Source organism: Lepidochelys kempii, chromosome 6, assembly GCF_965140265.1.
Source record: "Lepidochelys kempii isolate rLepKem1 chromosome 6, rLepKem1.hap2, whole genome shotgun sequence".
Taxonomy (NCBI): Eukaryota; Metazoa; Chordata; order Testudines; family Cheloniidae; genus Lepidochelys; species Lepidochelys kempii.
The window spans coordinates 72,460,930-72,486,467 of record NC_133261.1 but is presented as its reverse complement, the minus strand read 5'-3'; the positions used below and the strand labels follow the sequence as shown (position 1 = coordinate 72,486,467).

General features: G+C 42.1%; 1 long non-coding RNA gene across 1 annotated transcript; it reads left to right on the top strand.

The window, feature by feature from the left end:
• The first annotated feature begins 1,503 nt into the window (after window positions 1-1,503).
• On the top strand, window positions 1,504-24,007 carry LOC140913055 (uncharacterized). The gene is made up of 3 exons (XR_012159458.1): window positions 1,504-1,664; window positions 12,432-12,524; window positions 14,022-24,007. It is a non-coding gene; the product is annotated as an uncharacterized lncRNA (long non-coding RNA).
• Window positions 24,008-25,538: the final 1,531 nt, after the last annotated feature.

Genomic DNA, 25,538 nt, shown 5'->3' with positions numbered 1-25,538 from the left:
GAACAAGGAATGCAGACCACACCTACAGAATGGGGGCAAGTGAATATTGGAAAGTAGGGACTAAAAAGGATTTAGGAGTTATAGTAGACAAGCAACTTAACATAAGACCCCACTGCAATGCTGTGTTGAAAAGATTGAAGTTATTCTTGGATGTATAAATGGAAGTAGTGCGTAGGAAGATTTTATCTCTGTTTATGGCATGGATACTAGAATAGTGTGTACAGTTCTGATGTCTGCATTTTAAAAAGGGATGTTGGAAAAAAGGGTGAGAAGACAAGTGATCCTGAGGGCTAGAGAAAATGCTTTACAGTGAGAGACCAACCCATAATTCTGATGGTCTTACCAAAAAAGATTCAGGGGTGGCAGGGCTTGCTGGTGTAGAAATAGTTTCATGTGGAGAGCCTACTGTGTCCTAAAAATGGTCTTTTAACCTAATATAGAGTATAACAACAACCAATGGCTGGAAATTGAAACCAGACACCTTCCACTCAGAAACGAAGCACAAATGTTAAACAGTGAGGGTGATTAATCATGGGAACAAACTACCAAGGACAATAGTAGATTCAAAAGAATGGCCATATTGGGTCAGACCAATCATCCCTCTAGCCCAGTATCTTGTCTTCTGACAATGCCTGGTGGATGATGCGTCAGAGGCAATCTGGTCCTGGTGACTTATTACTATTTAATCAGTTTGTTCCAAAACCACCTCCACTGATGCCTCAATCTGAGAGGTTCCTCAGGTTTGTTAGTGACAAAGAATGACTGGTATACAAATCTCCCTTCCGTCCTCTGCAGTGAAGACCAAAGCAACAATTAATTTTGCTTTCCCGCAATTGCCTTACCTTCCATGAGTCCTCCCTTACCGCCTTGATGGGCTAGTCGCCCCCTTGATGTTTATAGAAAAACTAAAAAAAAAAATGGTCCTACTAGTTCAAATTCTTCATACTTTTTCACGGGGCTTGCTCGAGGTTTTTGCTCTTTTCTATTTTCCTCAGTAGCTGCCAGGCCGGCTCCGTGCTGTCTGTCACAGCTGCTAGGGAGGGGCAGGCGGTGCTAGTGGTACTACATGTTCCCTGGTACAACAGGCTCAAATCCCACGCCGGGAGATCAGCTCAGGCCTCCCTGGGCTGGCCCCACGTGCTCTAGGCAGCGTGGGCCTTTCCTAGTAAAACATCCCTGCGTGAGGGGAGGGGGGGGGCGCCACAACCTGGGGCGCCTTCGGTAACGGCTGGGCCGCCTCCTGCCCTGCCCGCTCCAGGTCAGGGCTCACTCCGTCCGCGCCAGCTGGCTGGAATCGCAGTCACACGAACACACATTCAAACGTAAACGGCCGGTTTACATGTCGGTGAGGGGAGGTCTTATGCCACGGGGTAACCAATACTTTCGCAAAAGGGTGCTCCTCTCCTGGCCAATCAGAGGAGAGAGTTTTGCAGGCGGCCTCCAAGTAACTCCGACGGATGCCTCCACTGACCAATGCCTGTCGAAGGCGGAAGGATGACGATACGGTGCCTCATAGGTTGGCTCTCGAGTGGGCGGGACTGGAGGCGCCGGGCGCCTGAGCCCCCGACTGGGTGGCCGAGGTGAGCCGGGGAAGATGGCGGAGTGAGAGGAAGAGGCTGAGGGGAGAGGGCCGGCCGCGGCCTGGCGGCCTCGGCCAGGGGCAGGTAAACGGAGCGGGGAACGGCTGCCCGAGAAGCGAGACTGAGCCTGGGTAGTGGCGGGACCTCACCGCTCCCTGATTGGGCTGGGCCCGGGCATCTATGTACCCGCCTCCCCTTCCTGCTCCCTGATTGGGCTGGGCCTGGCCGTATACGAATTCCGGCTGGTACTCGCTCTGGTTAAGTACCGGCCCTCCCCCCACCCCCCTTAATCCCTAAGCCGGCTGGGCCTGGGCACGTAGGTCTTCGATGTCTCCCCTCCCCTCCCGCGCCGTGTGTGTGTGTTTGTGTGTATGGTATCCCCCTGATTGGGCTGGGTGCTGCCTCTTCACCATCTCCCCCCCCCCCCCCCACGGGCCTGGCAGACGGTGTGTATTAGCGATGCTCCAAAACTGGAGCCGCAGAATTCTAGGGGGAGTGTTTAATTAGATTCCTCGTATCTGAATTTTACACACACACACGCTAGTTTACTCCAGTTGATAATGCTCCTCCCGAAGCTACCCGTCTGCTGTGGTTTGTATCGTCGTCTGTCTATCTTTGGGCTTATCACTGTTGTATTTAAATACTAATGTAGTTCAAGGGTTCGTAGAAAACCATAGCAGAAATAGTTTGGAGTGCTGGTTTAAAGGGTCCTGAATTCAAGTCTGTCTGAATGAGGAGAGCTCGAATACACCCTGAAGAAGTCTGAATAACTTCAGAGGCACTGGAAGTATGGATAACCCATAGCGATGCATTAGATATAGACTTGTTAGTACGCTGCAGCAGATGGTTAGAAGAACCGTTTCCTGCATAGTAAATCAGCTGTAATTTATGTTCAGAGAACAGCTGCAACTGTTGATGTGCATGGCAGAAAAATCAAAACACATAATTTGAATTTAGTCTATTCAGCTGGTGAAAAGAGTGCTGAATATTTCAGACTACAAAAATAGAGGCCTGAAAATTACGCTATTAAAAGATTGTATCTTTTATACACGAAGTCTGGATGTTAGTGGAATGCTGTTAAATTGATGACTTGACCTATTTTTTCTACCTTTGTTTTCTGTGAGCATATTGCATTAGGTGAGGGGTGCACACAAGGGAATGGATTTCAGATGCTTAAAAATTCAAAATCAGGATTCACAAGCAATATTACAGGTTTCAGAGTAACAGCCGTGTTAGTCTGTATTTGCAAAAAGAAAAGGAGTACTTTTGGCACCTTAGAGACTAACCAATTTATTTGAGCATAAGCTTTCGTGAGCTACAGCTCACTTCATTGGATGCATACTGCGGAAAATACAGAAGACGTTTTTATACACACAAACTATGAAAAAATGGGGGAGGGGGGGAGAAAACCTGGATTTGTGCTGGAAATGGCCCACCTTGATTATCATACACATTGTAAGGAGAGTGATCACTTTAGATAAGCTATTACCAGCAGGAGAGTGGGGTGGGGGGAGAGAAAACCTTTTGTAGTGATAATCACCCATTTTTTCATGGTTTGTGCGTATAAAAACGTCTTCTGTATTTTCCACAGTATGCATCCGATGAAGTGAGCTATAGCTCACGAAAGCTTATGCTCAAATAAATTGTTTAGTCTCTAAGGTGCCACAAGTACTCCTTTTCTTTAAACAATATTACAGCAATAAAGGAGATTGTATGCACGGTGGAGAGAGGGAAATGTCAACAAGAAAATTGATTTCAGTTTCAAGTTTCCAAATGATTATTGAAGACAGCAAGCAGGAAAGTATTCTATAAACAATGGGAAAATTCACATAATACAATATTATTTAAAAACAGGCTTCCCCTTTTCCAGATTTGTAACTTGTAGCCAAGGTCAGTGTACTTACTAAATTATGCACCTAGGCCTTCTGGCTTCTTTGTTGCTCTGATGTAGTAGACTGGTACTAAACTAAAGAACTTTTTTCATAGAATCATAGGGTTAGAAGGGACCATGGGGTCATCTAGTCCAGTGTTTCTCAAACGTGGCCACCAGGGGCTTTTTCTTGCTGCCACAGCCTCCTGGGCAGTGGTGATTGGGGAAGGGTCAAAGCAGTCGCCCTTCCCCCAAGGCCACCAGCAGGGGTTGGGCCCTGTCCCGTCCCCCCCCTGGAGCCACAACTGCCAGAGGAGCAGGCAACCAGTGAGAGTTCCCGGGAACGTTGGTGCTCAGGCTTTGGGCTTCAGCCTGAGGGTGATGGTCTGCAGGGTGGCCGGCTCCAGGTCCTAGCTGCGGGGTCTAGGCTTTGACCCTGGCTACATGACAGCGGGCACCAGCCCCAGGCTCACCACCACTCCCCATTACCTCTGCCCCCCTCTGCCTCCTACCCACGTCCCCATCCAAAGTTTAGTTAGTTCCTTGGCTTGCCAGGGCTAAGAAAACTTTGTTGTGAAATTTGATATTTGTATGTTTGCTAATATCACTTTTCACAGCAGACTTAGTAGCTAGCTGAGAACTGTGAAAGGTGATATTATCAAACATACAAATATCACTTTTCACAGCAGTAGACTAACTAGCTAGCAAGCCTTTAAAAAAAAAAAAAAAGCAAAAGAAATAACAAAAAAGACAAGAACATGCACCTTATTTGAGTTTGTATTCTATTTAGGTCCAGTAAAGAATAGAGACAACTGTACATTATTTTTATTGTTGAGTCTGCAAAAAAAAAAATCTACGTAAATAAATTATGATTTGGATGTGTATATATGCATATTTATTTATTTTTTCCTAAAGTTAATTAAGTATTTTAGGAAAAATTGTCAGAGCAGCCACCAGCAAGAGTTGGGGGCCACACTCTTGAGGTCCCCAAAAATATTGTTGTGATAACCCCGATCTAGTCTAACCCCCATCCATGACCGATGGCTATCCAACCTCCAGCAAAGGAGCTTCCACAATTTAATTTGGTAATGCTGTCATGAAATTTTCAGTTTGCTGTAGAATTTTATGTTGAAAATACATAACTACATTGTACTTGTCAGGAGGAAGGTAGAAGTCTTGGTGGGTAGGTAGAGGACATTTGGAGTTTTGGACACCTGTGGAAAACATGGCAGGATGTTTGAAATTAGATGCATGTTACTGATAAAATAATTATACTGTAGTTAAGTTTGAGTTAATTATTGTTTTAGGTTGTGTGCATATTCAGGAAGACTGCACTCACATTGATTCTCTCAGTTTGTATTAGGAAGATTTTCTTACCAGAAATCTTTCTTTTTCAAATTAAAGCTTAGATTCTGTTCTCTTTGATTCTGCAAGAGGTGGATATGTTGTTGGGATATTCCAGAATAAATATGGTCCTGCTTCTGACTAGAATTAACAGAATAATAAGAAGGCAAGTAACTCCCTTCTCCTTCACATGCATGCACTCACCACTTCCATTCAACCCATAATAGCAGTATGCACATTTAACATGAATTAATGGTGATATTTAGTTGCATTGGCTCCCCAAGAGCTGCAGAAAATAAAACCTAATAATCTTGTTCCCGTGGGCGAGGAGTGGGGGGACCGAGGGCCTGACTGTCCATGTTCTAAACTCCCCTGGCCAGCTGGGGCTAAAACTGCTGCCTGAGTTGCTGTTGAGCAATTTCCACATTCCTTTCCCTGTCTGGAGGATTTGTTTGAGGAACTCAGGAGATTATGTATGTCCAGCTGTCTACCTTCATAGGTCAACATAGTCTTTGAGAAGGAAAAATAAAAGGCGAGTTCTCTAAAACTTTTTTTCTGAACTTGCTTCTGTTTTATTTTTCCCCATTATTGCATGGAATGGTGTTCTGGCTTCTTTTTAAAACCTCTCTCTAGAATATAATAGCAAGACTGTGAAGGACATTCATTTCTGGACTGATTGTAAGCTCCTATTGGAGCATTTTGTGGCCAGGCTTCAAGTGCTTGAGATGTCATTAACTTCTTCAGCAAAAACGTGGAATCCTAGTTCAGATAGTGTTTTTTACAGGAACTTCCCCTTACTATGTGATTCCATATCTGTTTCCATTCCCCACTGATGTGAAAATCAAGATACTCCTCCTTACCTAATTGCCAGTAAAAATAAATAAATCCGCCGTTGGAAGTTAGTTGACATTTTTGTTGCTGAAAGGAATCCAATTTATGCTGCCAGAGAACACGGGAAAGAAAGAAGAAGCAAAGAACACAGAAGAAAATACTAGAAGCAATAAAAAAGCAGATCAATCAAGAAGCTGCCATTTTCAGTTGCTCAGTTTTCTGACCAAAACTGCATTTTAAATCAATACTTGTGATAGAAGAGGAGGATCTGAAGGAAAAATTAACTCTGGGGACCATTGCTTATGAAACCATTAGAGTCTTGCAGGTAGTGTAGCTCTCATGTATATTCCCTCAAATCAAAAAACATGGTTAAAAAGCGGTTAAACTCCGATTGGCAATTTCCTGGAAAAAATTTCCTAGCTTAGGACAGGGTGCTGGTAAATACTGTCTTAAACTTGGTTTGAATTAGAAAAATAATTGTACCAGTTTCCAGCAGGTTCAGCAAACACAGAATGAATCTTTTGAAACTGTGGATACATCCATTAAAAATGGAGGAATAGGCTTGATCTGTCCACTACATCAAAGTTAGTCTTCTGCTACAGAATGCTGCCTGACCAAATGGACCTAGACTGGTAGTCTGTAACTTTGCATGCTTTTGATTGCTTAATGCTTCAAGCGTGCAACTCAGCATTATTGTCATTTTCATGTAATCAGCTGTTTTTTACTTTTGTTTTATATCGAAAACTGAAATATGTGATAACGTGTATAACTTCCTTGAGAAGATACAAAACCAAATTGCATACAGACATTCCAATATTTACATATATTTGTATTATGCCCACTGCAGTTTTGTTTTATTTGTATAACCCTAAATTAATTACAAATCTACTGCCTTATGTAACTACAGTTTGAATATGTAACTAAAACTAATTGAAATGAGGTGTGTGTTGACGAAACAGCAAATAGAAATAGAAAATGCCTTAAACTGGGACTAACTGGTTTTTCCCATGGTGGTAAAAACCACCTCTCATAAATACCATGCCATCCCTGGTTTAACTTGCTCAAGTGACAATGCCACTAGTGCAACTGTGAAAAACAGGAAATTCCTAGTTAAGACCTTAGCAGTCTCTTGCAACCTATAACCTTGACTTTTGCCTTCTCCATACTTCCTTACCTACATCCATCACACATGACCTGAACAGTCCAGACCAGAGATGGATCCCACATTCCTGGCACATGAGTGAAGAAGTGCGGTCATGACAGTGGAGCTGCGGAGGGGTCCCTGCGGGGCTGGTGACCCCAATCCCTTTGGCACAAGGTGCAGGGGAGGCTGGGGTCCTGGTGGGGGGGAGCAGAACCCCCCTGTGGAGGACCATGAGTCCCTAGCCGTGGTTGAGGTCACTGTGTTGCTGAAATGGCTCCTACCCAGGATGGAGCCATTCAGCAGTGGGGTGGGCTCCTCTGTTATTGGGGACTATTCCTCCTCCTTGCAGTCTGAACTTGCAGTCCTGGCTGGGGGTCTCTGCTCCACTGGGCCAGGACCCGAAGCCTTGCCTGCAGGGATTAGGTGTCACTGGCCCCATCCACCCACCCACCCACTCACTCATTGGCCAAATGTTTGGGAGCCATCCTGGGCTAGAACTATTCAGCAGCAGGATGCTCTCCCCTGCAGCTGGAAGCTTGTCCTTCTCCTTGCAGCCCTAGCTGGGTGGTCTCTGATCCACTGAGCTAGGATGACCACAGCCTTTCCCGCATCTTGTGCCTGCAGGGATTGGGCACCACGTCCCTGCGGCCGTGCAGGGAGCCATCTGCACCTCCCACGTCATGAACACACTTCTGCCACGGGGGAGCTGCCAATCCCTGCAGGTACAAATTGTGGGGAAGGCTGTGGTCCTGGCAGAGCAGACCCCCCTGGCATTCCCTGATGGTGAGTGTGAGAGTGGGTCTGTAGCAGCGGGGCAGAGGGCTGCCTGCACTGTCGCAGGAGCCATTCAGCACCTTGTGACCTCACCCTCAGCTAGGGGAGTCCTTCTTCTTGCAGTCCTAGCAAGGGGTCTCTGCTCTGCCCTGCCAGGTCCACAGCCACCCCCACACCTTATGCCTGCAAGGATCAGGTGTTACAGGCCCTAAGGCAGCACAGGGATTCCTCTGCACCTCATACTCCTGTGACACCAGGAGTGCAGAGGGCTTGTTTTTTCCATTGATTTCAGTGTCTGCTAAAATGGATGTTTACTGACAGTTATCAACTAAAATTAAATCCTGTGCAGCATACCTGCAAATTACTAACCTTATGACCAAACAATCCTCTTTTTGTAAGGAACAACATTGTCAAGGTTCCTTCTCCACTCTGAACGCTAGGGTACAGATGTGGGGACCTGCAGGAAAACCTCCTAAGCTTACTTTTACCAGCTTAGGTTAAAATTTCCCCAAGGTACAAACTATTTTACCCTTTGCCCTTGGACTTTTGCTGCCACCACCAAATGTCTAACACCGGTTACTGGGAAAGAGTTCGTTTGGAAACGTCTTTCCCCCCAAAATCCTCCCAAATCTTACCCCCTTTTTTCTGGGGAAGGTTTGATAAAAATCCTCACCAATTTGCATAGGTGACCACAGACCCAAACGCTTGGATCTTAAGAACAATGAAAAAAGCATTTAGTTTCTTAAAAGAAGAATTTGAATAGAAGAAAAGTAAAAAGAATCACCTCTGTAAAATCAGGATGGTAAATACCTTACGGGGTAATTAGATTCAAAACACAGAGAATCCCTCTAGGCAAAACCTTAAGTTACAAAAAGACACAAAAACAGGAATATCCATTCCATTCAGCACAGCTTATTTTCTCAGCCATTTAAAGAAATCATAATCTAATGCATATCTAGCTAGATTACTTGCTAAATTCTAAGACTCCATTCCTGTTCTGTCCCCGGCAAAAAACAACACATAGACAGACACAGACCCTTTGTTTCTCCCCCCCTCCAGCTTCGAAAGTATCTTCTCTCCTCATTGGTCATTGTGGTCAGGTGCCAGCTAGGTTATCCTAGCTTCTTAACCCTTTACAGGTGAAAGGGTTTTTCCTCTGGCCAGGAGGGATTTTAAAGGTGTTTACCCTTCCCTTTATATTTATGATAAACATTTTTAAGAAGTGTTCACTAATTTTAAATTTCATTCACTTGTGTCTGATTTTCAAAAGTTCAGAGCACCTGCATTTTCCTTTGATGTTCGTGTGATGAATGGTTCCACATCACCTCTGAAAATCAGGTGGAAAGGGTGTCAAGCTGAGCACTCTAAAAATTAAATATGAAGTTAGTGAATGTCTGAAAATTTTGCCCCTAGCAAATTGAGGCACATTACTAGTTGAGGCACTCATTTGCATGATGTAGTTATGAAAAAGCAGCAGCAGCAGATGAAATATTTAAAATTTGACTTATTTTAATGTGTAGTTCATTCACTTATAGTCTTGGGTCTTACTTTGCTCATTCTAACGTTGGTCGGAATCACTCTTCTTTATCAAATGAATTATTCTATGAAGGACTTCATGTTGTGTTCACATGCTCTCAAAATCTATTGTGTATTTAGTTATTGTAGTATGATTTGAGATTGTCAAATTCTGACCTTTCACAATGTGTAAATGTAAGGGCTAACCTAAGAGAATAGAGCTAGAAATCACAATAGAGCACAGTGGATTGTATCTTGGCTAAAGGTTCTGGTTCTTCTCTGCCTGTGAAAATGTTCCGCAGTGCAGGAGGAGGAGAATAAAAAGGATCAGAATGCTTTCGTGTGTATGTTGGGAGTGTTTTTTAATTGTGTAAGCTCTGTGTAATGAAGCAGCCCTGCTTACAGGTGATCCATCATTCTACCAGTTGGGTTGTCAGCATCACATTCTTGAGTCCTGACATTATTCCTTCCCCCTACAACTGTTTAGACAGGCAGTAAAGATGTATTTGTTTTATCAATCTGCAATAATTCCATTCACCTCAGTTTCTAAGGAAATGGAGTTGGACATATGTCTGTAGGAAAATCTCAGTCCCAGTGTGTTGAACAATTATCACCATAAAAAAAAAATTCTTACAGAACAAATCCAATTAAGAGCAGTGTGGGAAGTAGTGTATTGTACATCTAGTTCTCCAGGTGAGTTCTTCCGTGCATGGATTTACTGGTGTTCTTAATTAGGTATGGGTATGTAAATTTTAGGAGGATGAGGAGTACAGTGTTTACTCCTGGTGGCATTCTGTGCCAAAAAATTAAGTTCGCACAATATTTTAAAATTCTGCATATTTTATTTGTCAAAATAACACAATATAGTCACACCAAGTTTCAATTATTTTTGGTCACTTATTTCAAAATACCTGTCAGCAGGTATGTCTGTAACAATACAAACAACAACAAAAAAGATTCAGGAAATGTTTTTTGACAAATAGATTTCTTACTAGGCTTATTAATACAGCACTAATTTGGTATTAATACAGTAATAATTTGATAAGTTTTCAGAATGGAGAGAGGTAACTAGTAGTGTTCCCCAAGGGTCAGTCCTAGGACCAATCCTATTCAACTTACTCATAAATGATCTGGAGAAAGGGGTAAACAGTTAAGTGGCAAAGTTTGCAGACTATACTAAACTTCTCAAGATAGTTAAGACCAAAGCAGACTGTGAAGAACTTCAAAAAGATCTCACAAAACTAAGTGATTGGGCAACAAAATGGCAAATGAAATTTAATGTGGATAAATGTAAAGCAATGCACATCGGAAAAAATAACACCAACTATACATACAATATGATGGGGGCTAATTTAGCTACAACTAATCAGGAAAGAGATCTCGGAGTCATCGTGGATAGTTCTCTGAAGACATCCACGCAGTGTGCAGCATCAGTCAAAAACGAATGGGATGTTAGGAATCATTAAAAAAGGGATAGAGAATCAGATGGAGAATATCTTATTGCCCTTGTATAAATCCATGGTACGCCCACATCTTGAATACTGCGTACAGATGTGGTCTCCTCATCTCAAAAAAGATATACTGGCATTAGAAAAGGTTCAGAGAAGGGCAACTAAAATGATTAGGGGTTTGGAACAGGTCCCATATGAGGAGAGATTAAAGAGACTAGCACTTTTCATCTTGGAAAAGAGACTAAGGGGGAATATGATAGAGGTATATAAAATCATGAGTGGTGTGGAGAAAGTGAATAAGGAAAAGTTATTTACTTGTTCCCATAATATAAGAAGTAGGGGCCACCAAATGAAATTAATGGGCAGCAGGTTTAAAACAAATAAAAGGAAGTTCTTCACACAGCACACAGTCAACCTGTGGACCTCCTTGCCTGAGGAGGTTGTGAAGGCTAGGACTATAACAGGGTTTAAAAGAAAACTAGATAAATTCATGGAGGTTAAGTCCATTAATGGCTATTAGCCAGGATGGGTAAGGAATGGTGTCCCTAGCCTCTGTTTGTCAGAGGGTGGAGATGGATGGCAGGAGAGAGACCAGTTGATCATTACCTGTTAGGTTCACTCCCTCTGGGGCACCTGTCATTGACCACTGTTGGCAGACAGGATACTGGGCTGGATGGACCTTTGGTCTGACCCAGTATGGCCATTCTTATGTTCTTAATTCATTTAAACAACAATGCAGAACCATATTTCTCACACCCCTCAGAAGCAGAGCAAAGGCTTGGGGGAGTCAGAGGTAATGGAGGAGCTGAGGGAGAGGGAAGTAAATTGCTGGGAAGGAGCCTGGGTGTGAACTTGGAGGGCTGTTGAGTATGGGTGGAAAAAGTATGGAACCTTTTTTTGGGGGGTGTGTGTGTGGCAGGGATGGATTGTTAGGGAGCTTCCCCCATGCAGATCCTGGCTGACCCCTCGCCTCTCCCATTCAGTCAGACACATCTGCCCTTGTCCCCACGTGTCTCTGTGCCCTCACCCAGCCACTCCCCTGTCCCTGTGTAGCTCTTCACCCCGCCCCCCCGCCACATCCCCATGTGTCTTTGCACCACCCTAACCCCGTGGCCCTGTGCCTCCACTCCCATTCAGCCCCTGCCCCAGTCTGTCTTCCCTCACTAGCCCTTATGAGCCCCTGTCTGACGCACCTCTCCTGCCCCCCACAGCCCATCTCCTGACCTGGCCTGACAAGCGCTGTGAAGGCAGCTCTCTCTTCCCTCCCTGCAGGGAGCTGCAACTTTGTTCTGTCGCCACAGCGTCCCTGGTGGGCAAAAGGCGGAACTGTAGCAACATTTTGGCAGAAACTTTTTTCTGCTTGAAAAATTAGAAATCTGCGGGGCTCATTAAATATGCACATGTGCAGTAGTGTCAGATTCCCCCAGGAGTAAGTGTTGCACAAACTGACTAAAGTGAAAGATTTCACCAACTGATCTATTAAATAACATGCATATTCTTACCTCAGGGACAGAATGGTTTCTGAACAAAAACGTTTTGGAAATGTCTTGGGTAGGTGCTCTTCTCCCCAGAAGTGAGGGGGAAAGTTGATTTGCTCTCATTTAATCCATTGAAAACTAAACTTTAAAACCAGTGGCATTTTGCTACCATTTAGAATGAGGTATTTGTTGGGATGGATGAGCTCGTTCTAGGGTGGCTCAGTAGGCTTTTTCCTATCAGGGGAAGGAAAGACTAATTCATCTGTATAATAATTTATGGAGTAATATCATGATTCTTGCTTAACTAATTCCTGGAAGATAACCACTATTGCTCTTTTCCTGGTGTTTGTACCTTGCACAATGTCAGGATAACAGAAATTTTGTTCTTGCTTTGCTCTTTTGTTTGTTTTATTTATTTATTATCCATCTTGTTGTGCCAATCAGGTTCACTTATGTTCCATTTTGAGTGCCAATCAGCAAACTGAAAGGAAAGGCTCTTGGTGGAAAATGATGGCATGTGTGGCCATGAGGTTAAGGGTAGGTATAAACTATCTGTTTCTTTTTTGTTTCTGATTTTTTTTTTTTTTAAATCAGTCCAAGAGGGATTTGGCTTTCCTTGGCATGCTATAGGGGTACTGGACTATTACCACAGTGTCTGCTTGAACTGCTCCTGATAACTGAGCCTGATTTAATGATTTATTCCAACAAGAATAAATGCTAATTGCATTCTATTTTATGCTGACAGTCAAAATGTCAAATATTAAACAACTAATTTGAGGGTTTTGATTTCATTTTTGTCTCTTGCAATGCGGAAAGATGTTCTTGCCGTTAAGGCATAGGACAGGGAGTCAGGAAACACTGGATTCTCTTTCCAGGTCACCACAGACTTCTGGTGTGACATTAAGCAAGTCACTCACCCTCTCTGTCACAGTTACCCCATCTGTATAATGAGAATAATAAGACCTTCCTACTTATATGGGTATGATGATGTGAAATTTGCTAATATTTGTGAAGTGCTTTGAGCTCCTTGGTGAGAAAGTTAGAGGGATGTGTACAATAGCTGTGTTTTTCTGATCCACCAATATCCACCCACTCTTTCAATATGGGACCCTAAAATTGTTAACTAGGAGATTAATTTCAGCTACCTGCCAAGCAAGGAATGAGGGTGATCTAGAGCAGGGAGGTAGACATAGGCAAGAAAAGACCAGATAAAGGGGGAAGAGGATAATGGAGGAAGAATAAAAGCTGGTGTGTATATGAAATCTTCCCCCTTTCCCACATTGCAGCATAGAGAGGGTCATTGATGGACTTCCTGCCATAGAAGAGAAAAACGATCTCTTGGCACCAACATGGCTGTGCCCCTACACAGTTGCATCATCAGTTTAAAACAGAAGCTTCATTTCAAACTGCCACTATGATCAGATATGCCAAGAAAGTGCTACTGGTGCAGGAGCATAGGTGTAGTCACACTGGGATTCTCTATCTGGGAATGAAGAAAAGCAAGTGGGCACAGGAAAAGAAGCTAACTTGTGTGATCTTACAGCCACTATGAACACCTTTCTTCACTTGTGGTATTCATAGTCTTGTAGATTGTGATTAATTAGCTCCTGGTTTATGGTACCTGTTTGTTTTGAAAATTTGGCCAAAAAGACAATCAAGGTGCAATGTGTGTATTCTTTTCCTGGCACCACACTTCCCTTGCAACAGCATATTTCTGGGTCACAATTAAGAAATAATATAGTTACCTACCACATTCCCAACAGTGTGATACTTGTTGCTGGACACACTGCTTCTGTGTGAGCAAGTAAGTTTTTAGTTCAGTATATCTGTAGTGTTTACTTAGCCAGCCTAGAAACTTCTAAAGTTAGAACTCTAAGAACTTTAAGTCTCGCTATCATTGCAGTTTGTGCAACATCCTGATCTTGTATAAATTGAAATCAGATTTTGAAGAAGTGAACTTTTGAGCATTTTAATTTTGAGTTAATTTCATTCTGTTCTCTGTTATTCCTTCTGTTTTTCCTTTTGTGTTTTCAGGTCTGTTCCTGGCATCCCAGAGGAAGTTATCCTGTTACTTTTGCTTAGAAACTGATCATAGACAGTGAAAGGTGGATGCTCCACTACTAGTGAAGAAAAGTCTTTTCCTTATCTCCATGGCATGTAATGAGAAAAGATTCTTCTCTTTATGTTTCAACTTCTTAAACCACCATTTGATGTGTGGAGCCTGCACCAGCTGGCATCCGCCATAGGAGCACACAGCAAGCATTTTACCAACCCTTACAAGCGAGCAACAGAAATCATGTTTGATAGGTCCCTGAAGTGATGTCTTCAGAGTTTTTGAGCTCTGTTTTTGCACCCTAGAGAAGATTTTTACAGGCATGCTCTCACAGAAACCAGTCTTCTTGAATGGTATCTCCTTTCTATAATCTTAGGAGCGTAACGTCTTCTCCCACTGTGCCCTATTGGAGAACCAAGTAAATGGATAGTGCATCTGCATGTGATGCTGTGCCAAGCTGTTTCAACATATGTGAAAGGTTGCAGCAAGAGAACCAGAACAGATTTCCACCCTGAAATGAGGAACAAACTTAAAAAAAACAAAAAAAACCACAATCCTGGAAAATCCCTTAATGAGGATGTCCTAATCCAGAACAAAGAACTGACTTTGTAGATAAATGTCTCGATGTCACCTCATGAAGCAGCTAATGCGCAGAAACAAATACAGAATTACCTTGTATATCATGGATGGATGAATCCTCACATTCTGTGATCAAAAACATCTGCATGTGTAAATCCACATAACCAGTGAATGTGAGGAGCTTTCACCAGGAAAAGAAGTTGCTCTGCACTGTCTCTTTTGTAGCAAGCCCCTTCCCTAAGAAGGTGAATCTTTGAGAGCCTCCTAGTGCTAAAGTTGATCCTATAGTGTTGGGTTTACATTGTACCTCCAGTCTTCTTCAGCAGCAAAAGGAACAAAAAAACTGTCTATGATCCAAGAGATGGAACAGAACTTCTTTTTAATAAAGCAACTGACCTCTGGTGGGATGGGAGAGGCTACAAGGATAATGCTCCAGCTCATCCCCTCAACGTCCTGGATGCAGTTTATAACTTCTTCATACAGCTGATGGAGTTGGTTTTTAACTCTCCTTTGGCTACTGGAATACTGGGATGGGTACTCTTCCAGGGTGTAGGTGATGGGAGGTCTGATAGAGAAACAAGTTCAGAGAGAGCAGAAATGCTGAAGGAAGTGTGCTCTTTTTCTGGCTCCTCCTGTATCTCCTTCCCAAACTAAGGAGGAGATCATGGTTCTCACGTGTTTACACCAGAGTCTTTGTCTCCATCACTTGTGACTTACACGGGATGTTTTCTTTCCTTTTGAGATAGAAGCTTTATGTGGTTTAGTTGCTCGCTGCAGTGGTAGTCTGTGTGGTCAATGAGGTTTCTTGGTGGAAAGGCCATAATTGGTTTATCTGTTTTCTTCCACTTGAACCTGGACCACTTAGTAGTGCACCTTATTTCAAGCTTGTGTTAATGTGAATTTAGCAAATGTGATTTGCTGATTTTAAAACATATAATTTCAAATCTGGATAAAAAAAGGGGTACAGGCTCTGTTCATATTAATTTTTATTTTCTTTTAGAAAACCGCTGGAGAGAGCCAGGCAACCTAAAAATGGCTTTTTTAAAAAAAAACAAAACAAAAAAACCCAACAGCTGAAAGTCTACTTAACTCCTGGTGACAAGTAGCGAGAGCAACATTTTATGGCTGGTAGAGAAGGGAAGGGATTATAAAAGGATGGGGAAGAGAGAATCTCTAAAGAAACTTTTTCTTATATCTCTCTAATCTGTCTATCTAATCTATCTATTGTAGTGGAAGTTGAAGGAGAACAAATTCTGGAGTTGAACAAACCCATGCACTGGCTTTGGTCCTGCTCTTCACTCCTGGAAATAAAGTTGTGTAGAGCCACAGGGAACTTGTGTTGTGACAATAAGGTTTAATTACATTGTTTCCTGTTTTGTGCTCTCTTAGAGAGAAAATCAGACTCATTGGGTAGGGAATGTTGAGCTGTACATTTCATGTTGAAAATAATACAAGATGTAATGGCATCAGAATATAGTAAGCACCAATGCACCAGTCAGCTGTGTTTATCTGTTCACTTGGAGAAATAATTATATTCATCATGGGTAGGCAGTTGGGCTGGTTTCTTTTAAATACAGTGCAGTCCCTTGCCAAACAGAATTTGGATTTTTGAGCGTTAAAGACAACTGGAAAAATATGTTCCCTTTTAGAGCCTTCTCTTACTGAAGTCAGTGGGATTTAGAATTGATTTCAGTAGAGGCAGGATCAGGCCATTAGTGAGGGAAATATCTGCTGTCCATGTCACAGGTTTAAATGTGATTAGAAGGCATCCATTATGGCAAATGTTTGTTCTTAAGCCTGGTGAGTCTTCTTTTCGCCTTCCTGACTCCTATTTGTCTCCCTTCTGACATAACCACTTGCAGCTGTTTCTAGCACAGCCTCATAGCAAATTTGATATTGTTTCCCATATATTGTAAAAGGCAGAGAATGGACTCTGGAGAAGGTGGACACACTTTAGTCCACTTTGTCACATTGATAGGAATAATTGTCTCCAAGCTCTGCCTCATAGTGAGAAATGGAAACAAATGTTGACTTTCCCTGCTTGCCCCCTAACATGTAACCACTTGATTAATTTTTAAGATAAAATTATAATCCGGCTAATGTTCTGTGGCTGTCACAGGAGTAACTGCAGTTGTGCATGCCCAAAAGACCCCACTGCAGTATGCTTCCTGCCAGTTTCTTTATGAAACTGCTGTATTAGGCAATACTGCCTCAGCCTTTAGACTTTACTCTTTGCTCCGCTTCTGTTTCTCCATGTTGGCAAGAAATCTTCCCGTATGAAAGGTTAAACAAATAAATAAGGGGCATGTGCAATAGATATATATACATATATATATATATTTTAATACTTGTGGACAAAATGATGTTACAAGTTGTTTGAAAACAACAAAATCACCAATGTCTTCCATTTTGAGATGTGTATAGTTCCATAAGCATTAGTGCTTCGTAGCAAACTGTAGTGCCATGTTAGGATCAGTGCATGAGCCTAGTAGTATTTTTACAATTTCAGAGTGGCAAATTATTATTGACAATAATGTAACTAACAGTAGAAAGCAGACAGTAACAGATGTTATGAACGTGGTCTAAAGATGCAGTATCCTTCTTAGGCAGTGGTAGTGACAATGCTATCTTTGGAAATGGAGTTTTTAACTTGAGGGGCTTTGTGGAATAATAGCTGACTTTTTTGTTTTGTTTTTGGTAAAGTCTATCCAAGCTAAACAGTAGACTGTGAGCATCCAGACGAATCATCTCTTCGTCCATATAAGGTGAACTGCAAGACAAATCCAGGACACCCACCAAATTGACAGTGGTATTTGTTTCCTTTTAGTCTTAGTGAAACACCCTAAACTGTTCTTGCAGACTCTGTCTTCGTGTAGACCACTTCATTACTACCTATCCCATCCACCGTACAGAAGCTGAAGAGGCACTGTACGTGTTTTATAGGCAACTCTGCTACCTTCTCATATGAGTATAATTAATGAGTTCTGTTAACTGTTGAGCAGACTCACATTTTGCAGAAATAACTCTATTTAAAAAATGATATGCTAATGATCAACTTAATTAGTAAGACTAGTTAAATTATTAAATTCAAATTGCTGTATACAAGTTTTTTCAATTTTGTGCACTTAGCATCCTAAATTATAGATTGAGACTTCCAGTACTTTTCCTAGCTATCTGATTTCTTTTTTAACTGAGTGGCAATTTTCTCTCTCTCCACAATGCCTCTCCCTCTACCTTCTGAGAATGGAAAGCTGAGCTAGGTAAAATCCAAATGGTTTGTCACTAAGGATAAGATTTTGTCATGGAAGTCATAGATTCTGTGACTTTCAGAGACCTCTGTGACATTTTCCCTTCAGCTTCAGCCCTGTGCCTGGGGCATTGGGGCCAGAGCTGTCAGCCGGCGGGGGCTCCGAGACGCTGCGGGTGGCAGGAGCCCCACTGCTGTCAGCCATTGTGAGCAGTGGGGATCCCACATCTCCAAGCCATCATGAGCAGAGGGGCCTTGTAGCTGTCAGCCTGCTATGGACGGTGGGGGCCCCAGAGCTCTCAGTCACTGGCACTGGAGCCATCAGCCATTGCAGGCGGCAGGGGCCCTAGAGCTGTCAGCCATGGTGGGTGCTAGAGCTCCCCCTCCTCCAACTGCAGGGCTTGGGCTCTCATCCCCCCTGCGGAGCTTGGGCTTCAGTCATCCCCTGGTCAGTTTCCCGCATCCCCATTATTTTTAGTAAAAGTCAGAGACAGATCATGGGCTTCCCTGCATTTTTTTATTGCCTGCAACCTGTCCCTGACTTTTACTAAAAATAATCGTGACAAAATCTTAACTTTATTTATCACTTTCTCAAAAGGCCGTTTGGACTATTGAAGCAAGAGATGGAAATGACTCCCAACCCAGGTTTACAACAACCTGTGTATGATATCTGTCTGATTTCCTGGAATAGCTTTTTAATTGCTCTCACTATTGGTTTTCACCCACCTCTGTTTTAAAAATAACAGACTGCTGTCAGCTAAGAGAGGGTACTGCATCTTTTCTTGAGCCCTGCCTGTAAATGGCCACCTGGGAAAAATGGGTAGCTTGGGTTTCTGAGTTGATCTAGATTAATTAAATGGGCAAAATGTACTGAGATACAAAACCAGTGATTCTTGCAGAGTTAATTATGTAATAAAAAACAGAGTCTCTGCATATTCCGTCTCTCCATGTATATTGGGCAGGTGGGCTGTTTACAGTAGAGCTCTGGGGAACTGTGCTCAAAGCTAGTTCAGTTCTGAATAAAAGTAGCTATACCATTGAATCAAGTAGCTTAGTGCTTGGGGGAATCAATTGATAAAAAAATACCTCTGAAACTGGAATGCAAAAATAGCACAGTATGTAGGGGGAAATATCCCTGATGCAAACAAAGCCATAAAAAGATTTAATAAAACTAGAATTTTAGTAGCAATAACTGTTTTGCATGTAATAGTAACTAACTTGCATTAGCAAGATTGTACAGTAGAATAAGTGGTAATAACCAAATAAGTTTGTGGTCTGTGCTGCAGGGAGTTGCATGAAGAGAATAGTGTCTCTTTTCAAGAAGATGGAAGAATTCCTCTTTCTTTTGAGGGAATATGGCGCTTAAATACCATGGTGATGAGCCTGGTATAAAACCTGGATAGCTATAGGTCATGCGTCTGAATTGGTGCATGTAGGGGAAGAGTGGGCAGTTGTGTATGAGTGGCTGGTTTCCCTGTTGCTTGTTTTGTAGTGTAGCATGTGCAGTGCCTCTGAGAGGAAAGTGCTGAGATACAAAGAAGACCCGTTTCCCACAGTTGGAAAGCATGATTTAAAGCTTTTATTGCAGAGAGGGGTTTTTGTTTTTTGTAAAAATAAACTAAGTAGAGATATGACAGGTCCTAAAAAGAAAGTATTGTCAAATGTTGACATATCAAATGTTTCTTCTGCAGGGACAGAATTGCAGGATTTATTTCTTTCAAAAGACTGTCCTCCTTCCTCTTTTAAAATTTTAAGTACAAACTGGCCATACGCTTCCATTTAAGATTAAAACTTTTCTGTTCACCCTTTGAGTTTTGCAAAGCCAATTGCAGTAGATTCTCTGGTAAGGCAGAGGAGAACTGATCTGCTGCTGTGGTCTTTGTCCCTGGCAACTATTAGAGGGGCACTCAAAAGAGCCCATGGAGTTTTAAAATACAACCCACAGCTGACCTTGTCTTCAATACAGAAGCGTAGCCTGCAGAGAATATACAGCTCGGCATGCCATATTCTGTCCTGAATTGAATTATTAAACCAAAGTGTGTATTGATCCATGTGGTGGCTTAATCTCTTTGATCAGGGTGGGATATTGCATGCTACCATCTGTAGTGTGTGAGAGTGGCTGAACTTTGCTTCATTATTTAGTAAACTAGGTGGGGCCATTTGTCCCTTGGCAAGTCAATAACATGAGTCTCTGTTGGGGCAAAATGTGGGCACCCCTAATCTAATGTAACCAAGATGGATGTATGGATAAGTAGTTAAGTGTTGGCAAGTAGGGCATATCCAATAGTAGTCTTGCACATGAAAACCTGTGATCTAAAAGATGGTGATTTGAAATAAATTCCAACCACTAAATTATTATTAAAACAGGAAACATACCAAGAAGAGACCTTAACTTGATCATGTCATAGGCATACTAGATGGTATTAGACCAGCCTTATACAATTACGAAAATCTACTTGCCAGTCTTTTACCATAATAATGAAAACACTATCTTGCTCATATCTCCAGAATATGTACTTTTCCTAGCTGAGTAGAGTTTTGCAAGACTGTGTTACACAGTTACAATGAAAACTTGAAGGCTATCTATCTGCTTGTTGCTGCCATTGCAGACTTTCTGGTGAACTATTCTCCAGGGGTGACTAAATTTCCAAAGACAGCTCACAGCAGCAATGTCAGAGATTCTGCTGCCCTGGGGCCACTGACCTGTGGTATAATTTTTTTTTTTTCCCCTCCCAAGCCCTTGATTTCCTTGCTTGCAAAACAAAGCAGAAAGTTCAGATAATGTGATGGTTTTCAAGTAGTGGCATGCTAATACTAGGTCTAAGCAATGCTAAGTCTAGATCATAAGTGTGTGGACTGTGCAGAAACCTGTGATCTGCTTTCTTGCTCATTGGTGCTGCTGGAGAAGTTCTAGCCAGTACCTATCCTGTGAATTACAGCTCTTGCTCGATACAGCTGGCTGTTACAGACCTTCTCAGCACTAAGAAATCCTTGTGGCAAGTTTTTGGGAATAGAGAGCTGTGACAAGCTTCAGGAAAATGATATTTTAAACAGGGCTTCGCTACGAGCTCTGCTGTGAAGGTTATTTTCTGGGTTTTATGGAAGTACTCCTCAGTAATAATGGGAGAACAGAACCTTTCCTGAGGAAGTTTGTCAGTGCTCTTAGAGACCCCTTTTTTCCTTGCACTGCAGTGACCATCCTTTCAGCTGTGAATGGAGACTAGCTGAGATTGCCTTCCAAGCCCATTTGTACAGCTTTTTACTTGCGCCGGAGGGCTATATGTTGGGCAATTCAAGGTGTAGCCTTTCCTCCCAAAGGTTCAGCATGTTGCCTTCACAACTGGCCAGGCTAAGGCACGAAGGGCCAGCAGCGGAACCTGGGCGTCTCACACAGCAGTGCAGAATGCTACCTATGGACACCCACCCCCACCACCCCCATTTTCCTTCAGTCTGCTTTGCACTTTTTCCTGAAGTTTGACTTTAGAATAATGTGTATACATGTGCAGCATAAATAAAGGATATGTCTGGCACTAAACCTACGTACCAAGCAGTCACAGTATACTCAAATTCTCTAAGGCTTACCTTTTATCTTTACTGTCAGATGTTCTAACTTGCTGTAGCATGTCCTGTGTAAATTCTGTTTTCCCTCCGAACTGAATGTGTGTTTGCAGAGCAACTAAAAGAATGTTCATTTGTGAAGCCCTAGGCACAAAGACCTGCATGGACAAACTGAGGAAGAGTGGCACAGGCCCACAAATCAAGTCTTATAGAGCTAGTATTCTAATTATGCATGATTCAAAATGTCTAGTGTTACATAGTTATTACCAGTAAATTCAGATATGCATTTATTCATAATGAAGCAATAGGAACTAATATACCAATAGCTTGAACTTACTGCTTTGATTCTCAAATTTTGTTTTTAAAGAATGCACTGCCTCTGTAGAGAAAGGGGCAGATTATACAGATAGGGACAGAAGCATGGCACCAAAACTGCATATCAGGAACGAGGATCAGCAGAACTCGCCTTTTTAACCTCTTGCCTGGTTCACATTAGTGCCCTGAGCATGTAAAAAACAGGGCATGAACTAAGCATGTTTAGTGGCGAGATGAGGTTTCTCAGCTGCTGCAATTGTAGCAAACAGAAAGGTGCAGAGTTTCCCAGGGTGTGGGGAGGGCAACAGGTGAAATCCAAGTTGGATAACATAAAACTGACTCATAGTAAACTGAGTGTAGGAATTGCCTGACAATAGGTGAAAGAGGTCTTGGCCTAGTGAGGTAAATTCTTTGCAAGGGGTTGAAATCAATAAGCACAGTCCACATATTTCAGGTGTTGAATAGCTTTTTAATAGTATTTTCAGGTAACTCGTTAGCCACATAGGCCGCTGTACTGAAGCATACTGGTATGAACCAGCAGTAATGGCAACTTTTAGGAATGAACATGAAATTTTTGACAAAACTTGTGTTTTTATTTTGTTGAGCTCTGTGACTAAAACTTTGAAAAAGTTATAAAATGAGATTTGCTCAATGAGCGTCCTGACCTCTAGCAACATAGGTGACAATGTTTTGTTCTTAATTTAACTGATTAAAAAAAATAGTAATTTTGACATGAGAGAACTAATGGAAATCAGGTGCCATCTATTTGTTTGCAAACTTTCACTATGTTTTCTGCAAAGAATATTTCTTGAGCCACTTTGTGGGTGTTTGGGGAAAATTGCTGCTGAGAATGTAAAAAAAAAAAAAAGTTATATCTGTAGCAGAGCACAAGAACTAATGCTGCTTTTCCTAGTGTAGAGCATGTAAACTCAGAAGCTCTCAGACTTGAGACAAGTAGCCTTTGAGATTCATTACTTCTATCTTATTATGGCTACATCTAACTTTGCAGGGGGGACCTAGTTTATGTGGAAATTCCTCTGTCAGAAATTCCCACCTCTTTCTTTGAAGAAAGAAGATGGGGCAAGAGGAAGGGTTTATGGGTCAAGTTAACTGCTGTCTACATTCTTAGCCAGTGTAATACAAGCACACCCACAATGCTGGCTTGGTGTGGGGGGCTATATATTTTTTGCTCATTGTTGTTCTTTCTTTAGATGTACAGTCGTTGCAAAATGAAAAAGGGAATATTAAGATTTAATCTGTGATTGACTGTATTTTATAGTATCAGAATATGGTTGAAATTTTTCCTTTGGGCCAACTTCTGTAGGCAAAAAGGAATGGTTAAAACATGTTTAGCCCAAGTGGTCAAGCATGCCACTAAAACCCTACTGGACATCCTTCAGGACTACTCTTCAGTTTAAAATCCTGCATTAGTACCTTTTTTTTTTTTTTTTTTTTTTTTTCAAATAAGGCCTGGTCTGCATTTAAAATTTAGGTCAACACAGTAACTACACTCAGAAAAATCTCCACCCCTGAATGTTGCAGCTATGCTGACATAAACCCCCTATGGCTAGGTACACAAAGAGTGATAGTAGCTAGGTTAAGAATTCAAGTTGGTGGAGTTACTACAGTGACAGAGAAACTTCTTCCATCGCTGTAATGTACACTACTGCTGTGCCACTGTACTATTTGGAGTGTAGACATTGCCTGAGGGGTAAGCAGTTAGTATATTTACAAGTACACACTTATTTTCCTTCTAAAAAAAAAAGAAATAAGACTTCATTGTAAGTAAACTCTTTGTGAGGAGCATGGTGGAAGAGCAGAGGAGAAATTTTGAAGGTGGTTTTCAGCTCTAACATAGGAAGGGGATTGAGTAGATGCCTTTTTTAAAAAAAATTGTCCTTAAGTTTGGAAACTAGGCTAGAGAATACTTCCTATACTGAACTTCTGATAGTATGATCACATATTCATTGTACTCAATAGACCATGCACAGGAAAGATTAGTGAAGGAATTTAGTGGTAACACTGGAAACCATTTATTCCATCGCACTGTGTTTTATGTGGTAATACTAAAAATTTCTCCCTGTATATAGTTGACGTTTTCCAAAAGGCAGCTTGCTTTTATATCTATGCATCTTTGGGGATTTGAAGAAAAGACTTTATTCTTTTGACACTGTAAAGAGGAACTGTTTAAAAATGAACTTGGAAACTCTGCACCTGTATACAATTTTTTTTAGCAATAAAGCAGCACGGGCTGAGAATGCACTGAAACCTCATTGTGTGTCATTTGTTAGGAAAAAAGACAAGCTAGAAGGTAGCCATGTTGTTTCAGGTGGAACTGGTAGTTCTGCCTGTTAAGGTTACCCAACCCTTCTCATTATAAGACCTTGTTTTCAGAGTTATACACTACTTTGCCAAAACTTTAATGTGCCTCAGGCTGAATTATTTTGGAAAACTTCAGCCAAAATGATTCAGCCATTTACAAAAACACAGCTAGGGAAATGTACATTGTTTTACATACATTTAAAAAATGTCTGACTTTTTCTTTGAAAATCTCTAGCACCCTATTTAGCAAGTGGCTTTTGTGTCAGGGATGTGCCTTTTGCCATTCCTGAACAAATTTGGACAGATTTTCATAAGTTAAATCCATTGTGAAAAATCGCAGTTTGCTCAGTTTCAGTAGATTTTAGCAGCTACATCCTCTGAAGATTCAGTCCACTAACTCTGCAGTTGTAGCTTCAGACTGCATTGGGTAATGCTGTACTCACAACATGCACACACACCCATCCCCAAAGCAGTGCATAGGAGGAAGTTGCCTGATTTGAATGCAGAGGGAACAAAAGTTCAGTGTGATTGGGACAGGTAGCCTGAAGAGAGGAGGACAGAAACTAGGACTGAAGAGGGAGAGGGAAATTGAAAGTGGGAGTTGGAGTGGTAAGGGAGAATGGAACTGGAGATCAGTGTAGTTGGGGGAAAAAATTATATAAGGAACTAGCATGTATATGTGGCAGAAGTGGAACTGTTTGGACAAGGAGACTGGGGCAATGATTGGAGGTGATGGGCAGACTGGGAATGGCTAAGTAAGGAAGATGGGAGTGGGATTAGGAGCAGGGAAGAGACAGAACTGGGACACAGAAGGGGTGGAAAGGAGCCTGTGACCATTAGAAAACACTCCCCTCCAGAGTCAGAAATGGAACCCAAAATTGCTTTCATCAGCTGTCAGCAAACATCTTGGAAACCCATTGGCTGAGTGTCCAGTCCCCATCTAGCACTGGTCCACAGAAAAGATGAGACCCTACTACTGCTAATCAGTTACTGTGTTAGCTCAACTGGCAGAGGTTGGTGTGGTAGATGTAAAGGTTCCAACACTACTGATAACCTGTGTGGATGTTAATATCATGCCACATGATGGAATTTTGATTTTTAAAAACCTAGGAACCTACATACACAAACTACATTAACCTTGCAGCGTCAAACACTCAAGTTAGGAAATGCCAGAATTAAGGTTTCTTATGCAATATCAGTTCATTCCCCTTGTGTGCATGCATTGAGAGAGTCTTTAATTAATGATCACAGTCTGTTTTTTCCACAGGAATCCCTGCCTCCTATCAGTGCACAGGTTAGACATCCTCTGGCACTGAGTCAGAGTTGTGTAGTGAAGGAGGCTGTTGCCTATAGGACCCCACCCCACCTATAGGACCATTTGTTGCAGAAGCCGGAAAGCATGCACTGAAGGAGGCAGTGGATGGCAGAAAGAGAGGGAGGTAAGGCAGTTGAATGCTGCTCTGGAGAATTGAATTGT